Source organism: Natator depressus, chromosome 2 (genome assembly GCF_965152275.1).
Source record: "Natator depressus isolate rNatDep1 chromosome 2, rNatDep2.hap1, whole genome shotgun sequence".
NCBI lineage: Eukaryota > Metazoa > Chordata > Testudines > Cheloniidae > Natator > Natator depressus.
In genome coordinates this window covers 253,390,318-253,402,995 of record NC_134235.1, presented here as the reverse complement: position 1 = coordinate 253,402,995, position 12,678 = coordinate 253,390,318, and positions in this window count along the sequence as shown.

Here is a 12,678-nt window from a genome sequence, read left to right as displayed (position 1 = left end):
ATCACTCCCGGAGCGACATAAGTTACACCAACATAAGCACCGTGTGGACAGCGCTATGTCGGCGGGAGAGTTTCTCTTGTTTGCATAGCTACTGCCGTTCATTGGGAGTGGAGTCGTTAAGCCAGCGGGAGAGCTCGCTCCCGTCAGCTTAGAGAGAGCTTACACTGTGCCACTGTAAACTCTCGAGTGTATCCATGCCCTAACTCTCTCCTCTCTATCTATCTATCTTAGGGTTTTATACTGCTGCCCAGCACCACAGAATGCGAGGACCTTCCATGTAAAATCAATAGCAAAGCAAAACTAAGTCCCTAGTGGACTTCATGGAGTCAGGCAAAAATGTTACTGTTTTGAAATTCATAACAGAGCTTTTAGATACGGTGGTTACAGGCGTGTTAAAAGCGCATATAAAATTAGATTTCTAATGAGGCCATTCAGAATGCATTGAACTGCATCTATTGACTACATCTTTCTGCGAACATCAAGACATGAAAGTGTCTCTCAGGGTTAACATTGACCAAGGAAAATGCCGTCAATATTTACCTTTTGGGTTAATAAATCTTATTCTCCTCAACAGAAGTCAAAACCTGGTGATTAGTCATTTTTAAAATGATCTGAATAAGAAAAATTACTTAAGGAGATATGACCTGCCTGCCCTGTGCTCATAACCAACTGAGAAAGATTTCTTATTTTCATTAAAACTGATCTTGAAAAGCTCCAGGAACAAAAAGCAAAGGAAATGAAGACAGAAGGAACGATCTGGAGTAATAGTATTAATTAGAGGTGGTCAAAAGTCTTTTGTCTAAATAGTTTTTCATCAAAACATGTAATTTCATTGAAACTGAAATGTTTTTGAGAACAGTGATGAAAAGTTTCATTTCAATAGTGTCATTTAGATTCATTTCATTTCAACTTCTTAGATTATATTCATTCTAATAGTCTATTAATATTATATTTATATGTAATACTGTGTGTTATATATTGCATTTCACATTTTAATAAATGATCAACATTGAAACCAAATGAATTGAAGCAACAGCACTGATACCAAATGTTTTTATGCCATCACAAGAACATTTTTCAGAATTTTTATTTCACAGGACACTTAATGTGGAAATGTCGGAATTTCTGGTAGAACGGATATTCCAGTTCCCAACCAGCTCTAACAATAAGAACAGCAAGCTCTTATATAGTGCTTTTCATCAGTAGCTCTCACAATGCTTGACAAATGAGGGAAAGGTCATTGGTCCCATTTTGCAGGTGCGGAAACTGAGGCACAAAGGGGTGAAATAATTTGCCCAAGATCATCCAGCAGGCCAGTGGCAGAGCCAGGAATTGAAGAACCCAGGTCTCCTGAGTCTTAATCCAGTGCAGTAGCCACTTGGTCACATGCCTGCCTATCACTGTAAAGGTCTGAATTAAATCAATAGGCACAGAGGGAGTGAGGTTTCAGGCTGCAGGTTGACTCTGCCATTCATTTGCTCCACTGTAGTAACATGGTGCAGAGGCCAGAGCCTCTCGTGTCATTTTTACAGCAGTAACTACAGGAGACCTATTTCTTCCCATAGCTCCCTCTAGAATGATGTGGCCTCCATTTACTCAGGCCGTGGCATAGTGGGCCCGGCGAGGCCTCAAATAAAAGGGCTTTTAGTGCTCAGTAAAATTAGCACACGTAGTGCTATTTTAAGATGGTGTGTGTGTGAGAGAGTGATTAAACAGGGCACCATTTCCAAGCAGCTCATGAGGGAAGCTACTCTGTGGTATCTCATCCACACAATCTTAACTGCATGACAGTCCACGCAAATTGTTATTGGCAGATCCAGCTGTTTCTATATCTCCACTGCTCAGTAGGTTCCTTTATTCTTGAATAGATACAAGTGAAATGATGAGAGAGAGAGCGGGGAAGAATGAGGCAGTGTGATGCATAGACATGGATAGCAGGCCAAATTCTGTTCTCAGTAACTTTAGTGTAGTCTAGTGTAACTCCATTCACATCAGTGGCGTTATTGCAGGTTTAGGCTGGTGTAACCAAGAGCAGAATCTGCCCTACTGTTCTAACTGTATGCATGTGCATGGCAAAGGAGAATTACTTGAGGATAATCTGTGTCCCCAGGTGCAGTGCTGCCAGCAAACTGCTGATATCAAAATAGTGATAACTGCTGTTCTTGCTCCTCTAACATCACTGGCATGGTAGTACTCTAGGAATTTTCATTCTGCCTTGACAAGTGTGAAAATGAATGAATCTTTCAGACATGTTTGTATGCAAATATAACATTGAGGAATGGCACCTACACATAATATTCAAAACCAAGCTTTGTCAGGGCTAAAATCAGACTTTGATTATATATTATTTCAGCGGGGCATGGCATTCGTCTTCACTTCCTGTCGTAAACTGGTGTGTAGTGTGCTCTTAAAAGAGCCGCTGCGTTCCTTCTAAGCAGTGGCTGCATTTCAGTGACATCGCCAGTGATTCATACATAGAATGTGAAGTGATTTGGAATCTTTAGGTATGAACGGCTGGTTCTTGTGGGTGGTATTAATGTCATTATTTCAGTCATTATTACAAGCAATTATTTGGCACCCACCTATGTGGTATCTGGGCATGAATAACTTTAGGCTGGAAATTAGAAGATTGTTTCTAATAATCAGCGGAGTGACATTCTGGGACAGCCTCTCAGTAGGAGTAGTGGGGGAAAACAACCTAACTAGTTTTAAGATGGGCTTGATAAGTTCATGAGCAGGATAATTTGATGGAGTTGTCTGTGATAGCAGGACACTGGACCCAATGACTCAGGAAGTCCTTTCCAGTCATATTGCTTATGTTCCTACATTTTGTGTGTTTTATAAGACTTAAAGCCAGTCAGTGGCTGAGAAAGGAACAGAATCAAGGACTTCCCGACTCTCAGTAATGTGCCTAATCTGCTGTTTGTGTGGCACTGTTGCTACATCTAAACTCACAAATTTTTACATTACCACATCCCTCCCTGTGAATAATATTCAATCCCTGAAATGCTGTACACACTGACATTCTGTACACACTGAAATTTCAGGGATTGCAAAACACAGAACACATTTCATGCACATTTCCAATTCAACATTTTCACCTGCTTTTGTGTGCTCTGATCTTGCTCATGAAGCAACCCTCTGATCAACAGTGTTAATGTTGTCCAGTCTGATAATATAATACTATCAGCCTGGACAACATTAAAATTGAAAATTGACTCTGCAGAGCCATATTAATTTGTAGCCAAACTAGAATGATCCGATGTCCAGGCAGTGTTCCAAGATCATCATGGTTAGGAAGCTCCGTTGGGACTTCTACGCCAAATTTTTCAAAAGTGAAGCGTGATTCTGAGCGCCTCCATTTTTGGATGCCCACCGTGAGACACCTTACAGGTGCCTGATTTTCAGAGGATGGATGCTGAGTACTTTCTTCTCTTCTGTCTTCCAAGAGAAGGTATCAGAGCCAGCTTCTACTGTCTATGAGGCTGCAGAATGTTCTCTCTAAGGGGAAAGTCAAAGCCCCATCATTTGAAAATGTTTAAGATTAGGATCCACATCCTCAGCCAGTACATATCAGCAGAGATCCATTTCAGTCAGGTAAGCTACATTTATTTACACCAGCTGAGGATCTGACCCTGGACTGGATGTTATAAAATGTTCTGTAGACAATAGTCCTGCATGATCTAGAGGACTTAGTAGGTTTTGTCCATCTCTAACTTCAGCCCATTTGCAAATATTTCAATATTATTTTTAATCCTTATAGACTATTTTTAAATTATTGAGAACGGGAGCATATGGCAGCAGAATAATGAATGAAAATGGATGTGCTATGTCCCATCAGAAATGGACTCCGTGTTCCAGTGCTGCCCATGAACAGTAGATGGCTTTTGATCACTGCATTGTCCACTGAGAAATTCAATGGAGCAGTTTCTTTGAGAATGTAAGAAAGCTGCAGAATGAGGAAGAGAGAGTGAGAAGGTAAATTAGAAGATATTTAGCGGCTGAGATATGTGCCCAGGCATTCAACAGCTTTGAATAAGATCGATCCATTGGAAGAGAAGAGTAACAAAATAGTGCTATTTATCTCAACCAATTTTCAGATCCAGGTGGGCACTGAAAATTATTATGGAGATGATTGGGAAGGAATGAATCACTGATGTGAATTTGGAGCAGGTATAAGGCATCTTGATAGGAAAAACATCACTGGGAGCCCTTTCCATGGCTGTACAATGTGTGTGCCTCTTTGTCTGTGTGTGTGTATGTGTGTTGGGAGTGGGGTGTGAGGAGAACAAAAAATGGCTTATATAAAGGCCTGCCGAGAATTGCACTGAAGTGCAGGAATTGCTCCCTCCTTATTTCTCTGAAGGAACTCAGCACTCCATAGATGGCAGGGAGGAGGAACATCCCCCCCCTCAAAAAAAACCCCCAGCCCACTGACAAGAGGAGTTGGCTGGCCGTATGTGGTGATAGTAATGGATGTGTAGTAGTGGTCATGTAGCTTCAGCATGGGCCAGGTCAAAAGCTATAATGATACAAAATTAACATGGCATACATGGTCTTAAATGTAATGGTAAATGGGAATCATCTTAAAGTGGGTATGTTTCTAGTGGGGTTCGCTGCTGGAATAGTGGATCCAGTTTTGGTGCCCACAATTCAAGAAAGATGATGATAAATTGGAGAGGGTTCAGAGTAGAGTCAGGTGAATGAGTAAAAGATTGGAAAACCTGCCGTATGCTGATAGATTAAAGGAGCTCAGTCTATTTAGCTGAACAAAGAGTGATGGGTGACTTGATTACAGTCAATAAGTAGTTATATAGGGAACAAATATTTGATACTGGAATCTTCAAATTAAGAGACAAAGGAATGGCAAGAGCTGACAAATTAGAGCTAGACAAATTCAGACTGGAGAGGTAGCATATTTTAGCAGTGAGGTAATTAACCAGTGGAACAATTTACCAAGGGTTGTGGTGGATTCTCCATCACTGGCAATTTTAAAATCAAGACTGGATGTTTTTCTGGAAGGTGTGCTCTAATTCAAACATGAATTATTACTGTGGACTGTGTTGTACAGGAGGTCGGACTAGGTGATCACAGGGGTCTCTTCTGGCCTTGGAATCTATGAATCTATTAAAAGTCCATTGAGGTCAGTGGGAGTCTTGCCATTGATTTCATGGGAGCTCCAAGAGGCATTCTGTCTTCATGAATCTGGATCAGTGTCACTCTGTGCCATCCCTTTCTTAGGGATGGGGCTAAATAGCACAATCTGGCCCTGGGAGCTGAGGATCAGAACTACAAAGATTGGGCAATGTCAAGTATTACTTGTCTCTTAAGTACCAATGTCTCAGGACTGAGGGGAAGTGTGAGGTGATGAGTCATTCCTGTGCTAGGCTCCAGCCAATCCAAAAGCCAGGTACTGGTCATGTGACTCCCAGACCAGATACATAAGACCCACGGGAGGAACAGCAGCTTAGTCTGCTCAATGTCACTCCAGGGTTTGGAACTCTCTCTTGCCTGACGGTGGCAACAGACTTCCTAAGCCTTAGCCTGCTCCAGCCTTGCTCTTGCTCCAGCCCTGTTCCTAGTCCTGTGCCAGCCCTGCTCTAACCCCTTCCCGGACTCCTGATTCCAGCTCTGACCACTAGGCCTCACTGCTCTGGCTCCAACCACTAGGCCTGACCATCTCTATCGTAGTTTCTGACAGGAAGTTTTTCCTTGTTGATATGGCATTGGAAGGAAGAAGGATATGGTAGAGAAGTTGACCCTTCTTGATTGACATGATAACAAAACTGACGTCATCCTTTAAGGGCCAGACTGCAGTACCTCTAACTAACACTGAGAAGTATCGTACTGGAGGACTATTCACAGAGTGAGGTGGCACTCATCATTAGTACAGATATCAAAATCTGGCTGAAAGTGATGCAATTTTCCTTCAGACACCAGGGTACACAGCAAAACTACTTCCTCCACCTTCCAGTTCCTGTAGCATGGCAGAGGATATGAACTGAATGCTCTAACCAGTCCACATAGACTCACTGAGAAGGTTGAGTCGCAAATAACTGGACAAACTCCTGCAAAATAACCCTGAAATAGACTTAAAGACATATGTTCAGAGAAAACAACACTGAATCTTTGAAGACAACTGTGTACCTAATAACTACAGGCTAATAATGAAAGCAGACTTCTGGCACAGACTCAATGATTTAAATATCCAGGGAAGAATGCAATTAAGACAGATGTTTAACAAATGGCAGCCTGGCTGTCAAGTTATTATTCTGGAAATGTATTTAGAACAACTAAGTTGATCATGAATAGATAATGGAAAGAATACCAGCCAGCGAGCCCCCCTACCAAAATTCCCGATCTGCTCACCCCCAGCTGGGCGAGGCATGCAGTGAGCACAACAACCAGATTGGGCCCTGCAGGTGGAGGAATGCAGAGTCTAGGAATATTGCTAGAACTTGAGCGTGAACTAAGCGCTGAACAGATTGGTTGTGTCAAGACTTAGGCGATTTTGTGCATGTCCACAGGCAGAAATTTAGGTGTCATGGACATTTAGGTGGCAGCCCAAAGAGGGTTTTCAGAATCTCCATGGTACCTAAATGATGGATTTAGGCAGCTAGGGTGGCAGTTAGGCACCAGTCCCTGTGCGGATCTAGCTCTTGGTTGAGCTCTGTGCCTCAGTTTCCCAACTATAAAATGGGGACAATAGTACTTCCCTACCTCACAAGGGTGTTGTGAGGATAAATACATTAAAGATAGGCCCAGATACTACGGTGATGGGAGCCATATCGGTACCTAGGATAGCTAGACTATACGGGCATACAAAATCACGCACCCTCTAAGAAGGAAATTCATGCCTCCCTAGTTCCCTTCATCCCCTACAGGCACCTTCGTGGCAGGTTGAAATCCCCTCAAGTTTAGTTATTCTTAATGAACTGTCCGTTTCCTAGGAAAGGCTTCTCAAGGATTAATGAAAACATTGCAAATGATGATTAAAAAGTAAAAAAAGAACTTTGTAAAATCTCGGACAGAAGAATGGCGCCACCCACTTTGCGATTTATGTTTTAGTACAAAGACAGGCTCAGTGAGATACCAATTTAATCGCCCTTTTCTGGATGTGTTAAAATAAGCTTGAAAATGTGTTCTGTCCCAGTGGTCATTGTCTCCTGAAAAATTCTTGTTGCATGAGAGTAATGTCATGTTTTTAGAAAAGTAATTAGAAGCTGAATGGAGTGTTGAAAGCAAGCTGTAGTTGACTAATGCATGGAGCATTAATTAATAATAAGACACTTACACAGCACTTTACAGCTATTGGCTAGCTAATCCTTATGTGATGTAGGTAGGTATTATTCCCATTTCACAGATAAGGTAACCAAGACACAAATTCAACCCTGGTGTAAGGGTATTGAAGTGGATAAAGATACACCAGGGAAATTTTGAGCAGAGAATTTAGGGGTCCAATCCTTCAGTATGCTGAGAGCCCTGACTTCAGTGGGAGCAGACAGCACTAGGCTGTGGTAGGAAACATCTAAAGCCAGACCTCAGATCAGTGGCATGGCAGGATTCACGCTCAGATTTTCCTTGCTTCCTGCCCTGTTGTCAGTCTAGTAGACAACGCTGCCTTTCTGGTATCCAGGCGTGTCCAGTTGAAATTCTATCATCATCTGTACAAATACCCTGTTCATTTTCACCTTATAATAGCGACAGCAGCCTTAACACAGAGCATGCCTGGAGGTTTATCACCATCTAAATTGTAAGAGGATAGAAGATCCAGAAATAACTGATGGGACCCACACAATATCACAATAGAAGACTTTGCACTTCAGGACAAACAGTGAAAAAGGTAGGCTGAATCACAGACTCATAGGGATGGAAGGGTCCTCGAGAGGTCATCTAGTCCAGTCCCCTGCACTCATGGCAAGACTAAGTATTATCTAGACCAATTCTGACAGGTGTTTCTCTCACCTGCTCTTAAAAATCTCTAATGATGGCAATTCCACAATTTCCCTGGGCAATTTTTTCCAGTGCTTAACCACCCTGACAGGAAATTTTTCCTAATGTCCAGCGTAAACCACCCTTGCTGCAATTTAAGCCCATTGCTTCTTGTCCTATCCTCAGAAGTTAAGAAGAACAATTTTTCTCCCTCCTCCTTGTGACAACTTTTTATGTATTTGAAAACCATTATCATGTCCTCCCTCAGTCTTCTCTTCTCCAGACTAAACAAACCCAATGTTTTCAATCTTCCCTCATAGGTCACGCTTTCTAAAGCTTTAATCCTTTTTGTTGCTCTTCTCTGGACTTTCTCCAGTTTGTCCACATCTTTCCTGAAATGTGGTGAAGACTACCACAGTCTCTCGTTATGTCTACTCCGCAGTCACAGGTTGTGATTGGCACTGGCAATCACTGAGAGGTACTGGCGCAGGGAAGCTGTGGCAGCCCAGGGCTCAGCTGGAGCTGTATAATACCACCCAGAATCCTCGGGATTTGCGCTGGTGGCTAGCGCATGCTGCTGCAGCTTCACTGCTTCCGTACCTGAGCTACCTAGCGTAACGCTAGCTTGGGTACGCCTACCTGAGCTGCGGTCATACTCCATGCAATTGAAGTAGGATGTGTCTTCTGAGACAAAAGTAGTTTGTACAGGCAGGAAAGTGGAGTTTCACCACCAATCAAACCCTCGTCTGATGCAGCAAAGGACATTGTTCTATGCTAGGAAGGCATGCCACACTCTTGGGCTTTGTCTGACATTTTATTGTGTACACTACATAACTGATAACCCCCAAATCCCTGTTGTATTTTATGAGGAAAAGCGTCAACATTGTGTCAGCTCTTTTTCATCTGCGCTCAGGGCTCCATCCTGCTAGGTGCTGAGCACTCAGGGCCCCATCCAGTAAATTGCGTAAGCATGTGTGTAACTTTAAGCACATGGATAGTCTCATTGACTTGGATGGCACCAGACATGTGCTTAAAGTTAATCATGTCCTTAAGTGCTTTGCTTTAGTGGGCCCTGAGTGCAGCCAAAAAGGAGCTGATAAAGTGTTGATGCTTTTCCCCAGAAAATACATCAAGGCTATCAGTTATATAGTATATAAAATAAAATGCCAGACAAAGCCTAAGTGTCACATGCCAGCACTGAAGTTGTCCTGAAGTTAACAGACAAAAATCCCTCTTATGTTCCATTTCATTGTAACACCAACAAAAATAGATGGCAAGCTGGCTGCAAAGAAAATGAAATCCATGCTGACAGTCGGCTTCCTCGGGACTCTCAGTGTTACGTATGCATGTGTCCTGCCCAGATCACTGCCTCCAGGCAAACTTCCATCATCCATGTCTTAAAGCTGAAGAAAAAACTCCAACCTAGTAGTGAAGGTCAGAGCAAGGCAAGAGGCTTCCTGTTTCAGTGCACCTATTTTCTCTTGCTCTACTGCTGTCGTTGGTGTTGCGGAGAGCTGAAAACAAGCAGTTCCCGTGAATGGAGGTAATGTATTTTATTCCTGATTTCCATGAACATCCTGGGAAAGGGAAGCAGGTAGCACAATGCAAGGCTCCAAAAGTAGATATCATTTTGTTTATAATGCCCTCCCCCAGACACACACACACATATTGCAAATGTTTGTGGCTACTTTAGACAGAATAGGAACTGCCACAAATTGAGGGGCAAGAAAAATGACCATACAATGCCCCAACAGTGCAAGAAGACCTCTTGCAATATGGGCCTGATCCTGTGCTCATGGAACTCAAGTGACAAAGGCTCCCACTGATTACAGTTGTGCAAGATCAGGGTTTATGGGGCAGATTCTGCCACCCTGAACTCCTAATGAGTAGTGTCTTCAATGGGACTACTCACAATATAAGGTTCAAATCAAGGCATCAGACTAAAAATAATACCAAGCTAATACATAGTGCTTTTCATTACTAGATCTCAAAATGCTTTACAAAGGAGTTCAGTATCATAATCCCCATTTTATAGATGGGGAAATGAGGCACAGAGGGGTTACAGTGACTTGCCTGAGGTCACCCAGCAGGCTACGGTAGAGCCAGGAATAGAACCCAGATCTTCTGAGTCCCAGTCTATTTCATTACCTACAGGTGCTGACTTTCATTTTTCTAGGTGGATGTGCTACTTCCCCTCTGACCCAAGGCCCCAGTCAGCCCCTTCTCCCAAGCGCCCCCTCTCTCTCCCTCTTCCTGCCCCGCCCTTCCCCTCCCGCCCACCGCTGATCGGCAGGTGGGTGCTGAGCACCCGCAATTTTTTGTTTGCATGGGTGCTCCAGCCCCAGAGCACCCACGGAGTCAGCGTCTAGGGCACTACCCACGAGGCTACATGGCCTCTGTTACAATAACAGCCCTGGGCCACAGTCAGGAATAGGACTTCATAGTGCTGCACAAACATATACTGTCAAGATAGTCCCTGCCACGGAGAGTTTACAGTTGATATAATGCAACTTGTACTCCTTAGGGAGGAGACTTTATCAGTCCTTTCGAGAGTGGGGGTTTTGCCTAGGTAACTTTCTATCTTCCATCTGTCCAGCCTATGTTCATTCCTAGGTAGGTCTGCTGTATACGTCACCTTGGTCTCTGTATATAATTGGCTGTAAGGATTAGACCCCATTGGTGTAGTGTGGATTTTATGCTTTCAATTCCTGTGCAGTTCTTCTGTACAACACCTGTTTACTGGGGCTCTGTGCACGGTAACCCAGTGCACACAATCTTTCCCGTTGCCCACCCACTACTGTAATTAAAGTGACTTGAAACTGCATTGATGACCTGCTCATTTGTAGTTTTTAAAGGCTGCACTGGATTGGGCATATTGTCCAAACAAACTTGAATTTGCTAATAAGCTCAGAAGCACAGGGGCAGCAGAACTGGGGTGGGGATTAGAGCTCCCACCGTGGAAATAGTGGGGGAGGGTGCAGATCTATGCTGCTGCCTCCCCCTAGCATTTTCTGACCCAGTGCTCTTGTGGAGGGGAGGTGGCTATGGTCAGCCCCCAAACACATGCCGTGGATTGCGGGTGGAGTGTGGGGAGACAAGAGTTGGACCTGGAGGAAGGGCTGGAGTGTCTGCTGCAGTGCAGGAGGTCGGGACAGCCTGGTCCTACCTTCCAGCCCCTGCAGGTCCCAGTGGAGACCCCAGCCCATGGGAGGGGGAAGAGCATGTGCGCCCAGCCGCCAAGGTGGGATGGATAACAGGCCAGGGCACTGGCAGGTGGGTGGGCGGCAGGGAGGCATTGGTGTACAGGACACCAGCCACCCAAAATAGAGGGGGGGCACAAGGCACTGGTCACCAGCTGCCCAGGAATGGGATGCCTCGTCCCAGCGTGAAGCCAACTGCCCCCAAGTCTCTGTCCTCGCCTTGCTCCCCCTCCTATCCTTCCACTGCCCACCCGTGTAAGCATGCCAGCAAATGGACTTGTGAAGTAGCTAATGACAGCAACTCAGTTATGAGAACAAACTCTATGACTTGAAGTCACCTGGATGAGGGATTTGTACAGATTTCTGCCTTGGATCTCCATGTGCAAGCCTGTACAGCTCAGTGATTACAGCAGCTTCCAGAGCACAATAAACCATCAGGACAGAAAACCCTTGTCAGACAACAATGCTACAAGAAGCAATCACCATTACACCTCAGCTGTCTCCATCACTCATGTGTCTCCGTACAAGCATAAACATTTATGGTTTGCCTGTGCACGGGCAGACCTAAAAGTGGGAGATAAATACATACATTAGCAATCGGAAGAAGCGGCACTCCATTTAATTTGATCTCAACACTGGAAATTGGTGTTGTGAGTAGCACGGCATACACTTTGTTAATTTGCATGCTCACTGTCAGTGGGTGTTTAGTATTATTCTCTGGCGGGACAACTTTAGAATCGGTGTTTGAAACCTTACCCTCACTAGAAGATCTCGGTCTTATATGCTCTTACTGTCCAGCTGCTCCTTACTGTTTATTAGGTTCAGGGACTAAGTCTTACCAGTTGTCTGTGCAACTCAAGGATTTGACAGGTGCACCCAAATAATTTTTCTAAGGGTTCATAAAGGCAGGAATTATAAGGGTTATGTTCTTTTGCAGGGCATAAGCTAATCACTAGTTGGAGTAGGGAAGAAATTCCCTCCCTGCTATATTTTGTACAATTAGGACCAAGTACTACTCCCACTGAAATCAAAGGGGTTTTGCAATTTTACTTAATCGAGAATAGGATTGTCCCTTGTTAGATGGCTTTCCCTTCACCCTTTCCCCTGGTTCTTGTCACACAGACAGAAAGCAGAAGACCAGAAGTCCGAAGTGCAGGCAATGTGATGTTTATTGGGGTTAGTTTCCAGCAAGTATGTCCGTAACTCTGACATCGCAGAGCCTTGTTTCCAAGTGTCGCATTCCACCCCTCCGTAGCAGGCATAATTAACCTGAAATGCACACCCTCGGTCCCACCCCTTACAATTTATGGTCATGTTCCGTTTTGGGGGATCATGAGTCTGGGGTCTTTGTTCCACCTCTTTTGTATCCCATGGGAGGGTTAAAGAGTAAGGTTGTATTCTGGCCAAGGCCAGGCTTTTCTTTGGCTTTTAGTGTTTCTTATGCCTGCCCCACCATCCCACCTTGACCCTCCTAACTGGTTGCTTGACCTTGGCTTGAGAGAAGAGCCAGGCACTCTTCTGGTGTATGCTCATGTATTACGCTCCC